The sequence below is a fragment of the Numida meleagris genome, chromosome 1 (genome assembly GCF_002078875.1).
Source record: "Numida meleagris isolate 19003 breed g44 Domestic line chromosome 1, NumMel1.0, whole genome shotgun sequence".
Lineage (NCBI taxonomy): Eukaryota > Metazoa > Chordata > Aves > Galliformes > Numididae > Numida > Numida meleagris.
Genome location: NC_034409.1, coordinates 149,438,556 through 149,440,731, shown reverse-complemented (window position 1 = coordinate 149,440,731; position 2,176 = coordinate 149,438,556). Strand labels below are relative to the sequence as shown.

The 2,176-nt window shown below is 34.1% G+C and overlaps 1 long non-coding RNA gene across 1 annotated transcript in view; it reads left to right on the top strand.

The window, feature by feature from the left end:
* LOC110408236 overlaps positions 960–2,176 on the top strand; it is a 28,776-nt gene continuing 27,559 nt past the window's right edge. Inside the window, exons 1-2 of the long non-coding RNA XR_002444231.1 lie at positions 960–1,031; positions 1,839–1,877. This is a non-coding gene — a long non-coding RNA (uncharacterized LOC110408236). The remainder of the gene's footprint in view (positions 1,032–1,838; positions 1,878–2,176) is intronic.

Genomic DNA, 2,176 nt, shown 5'->3' with positions numbered 1-2,176 from the left:
AAAGTAGAAGTAGGTGGCTTTACATGTTTTTAGAACTTTTTGCCTTATGAAAGGATAAATAAATATTGAGAAGAAAACAAAGCAAAAGCTCAGAAATATATGTCCTAGGAAAACTAGTTCAGATTTTGTGTTCAATTTTGTTAGTGTGAGTGGTCTATTCACTTAAAAAAATCCCATACATGTCCCCTATATGTCTACTAAGCTTTACTGGTTAGTCCCTCCCACAAAACCCTCATGTTTATGCTGTTTATGTTGTTAAAAAATGAAGAATGAGAGAGAAATAAAATGATGAATTCCATGAAAAAAAAAAATCATAGGAGGAAAGTGATAGCACCATTGTCCTTTCAATGGAGTCAGCTGGTAATTCTTTCTAAGACTACACCTTATGATCCCAACAGAGATATATCAAATGATCTTCAGAGCTATTTTCTTATGACTTACGAGATCAATCCTGACCTGATCACTGTTATTATAAGGGTGCATCAATTTCGACATGTGATATCAGTAACAATAAGCCTCCCTCTATTTACAAAACATGAAAAGTCACCTTCATTTGCAAAATGTGAAAGGTCACTTTCATCTACTGCTCTCTCTTTCCCTCCTCCCTTCTCGACCCTTAAGCTCGGCTCTACTTCCCAGATCCATCTTTATCTTCCAGATCTGTAGCAGTCTATTTCTTACCCTACAAGATATTCTCAGCTTCTAGGAAATTCAGGACATCTCCTCACCAGACACCAGCATCACCAAAGGGCATGAAGTTCAGAAAATAAGCATATGCTGTAACATGCAAAAATTATTCTTACGATTCTTATAGAAAATCAGCAGAAATACAAATAATGCACTGTTTTCAAAAGTAAAAGAAATTCAGTAGCTTCACCTCAAGATGTAAGGACTTGCCTCAAGGCACCATCATTGTTTACTTTAAATAAAACCTGTGAGGTCAGTGCAAACAAGGCATTGAAAATATGAAGTGAAGCAGGAAGTGTGAGCAACCCTTAACAGACTATATTGAAGGCTACAACGACAGAAAGGTAAATAAGATGTGATTCAATATTTATCTAATCTTTTATATATATTATTTTATCTATAATAATAGGGAGATTATAATAGAAGATGAAAATATATATAAAGAGTTAGACAAATATATTTATAATATATATATATTCAGCAGCATATATAGACAAGCCATCGTCTGCCTGTTTAATAGGCCATCGAAGACATAAAAACTGTCAGCCATGGCAATGAGTGTGTCATGAACTTGTTCAAGCTTAAGTTTATGTATGACTTTGAAGACTGCATCCTAATGATAAAGTACATATCAAACCTGCTAATATATTCCACAGTAGTGTTAAATGTGGTATTGGCATTATGTGTGCAGTGCCCAGCCAGGAATATAGCAGTGAAAGTTTACCACACCCAAGGCTTGATATTTATCAATAACAGTGCAGTAATGAAGCTGTAGAATAACAGAATCTGGTTTCAGTAGGAATTTCCTGAACTAGGAGCTGTACAGCATCATATACTCAGGATAAAAATCTCTTCTCACAAATGATACAAAAGTTGGAGAATGAATATCAGTAGCAGTGCGTATCTTCATATCAAGTCATCCCTCATAGTGGAATGACTACATGTACAGCCATTACCTGAGGAGAAGTAACCTCCCATTGTTTTTGCATCTTTGTTAGATGGCTAGAGTTAGCTTCTGGACTATAACGTCTAGTATTATATTCTGTACTAATACTGGATTGTTTAAAGAATCACAGGTGCCTTATTCTTTGTAATATGAAGGTCTCTTTCATTTGCTTTTCACTTATATTTGTATAACATTTTCACTTTAGGTCCACTTTAAAGGAGATGTATTTTTCTGAAGCTATTGTGTAAGTATTATTCTCTCATCTCTTTCAAGCATACTTATGTGTATTTATCTAGTAAAAATGAGTTGAGCCTATCAAGTCAATTATCAGCAAACAGTTATCCATTTATTTTTTAAAGACAACAAGAAGTAGCTTATTTTGTCTACTAAAATCAAAAATCTAGATAATACATGAATTTTTTAAAAAAATCAGAACAAATATATTATTGCATTGTGTTCTACCTTGTTTTCTTTTTTTTTCCTTCACATTTTTCACCTTTTCTGTGTCGAGAGGAGAGGAGAGGAGAGGAGAGGAGAGGAGAG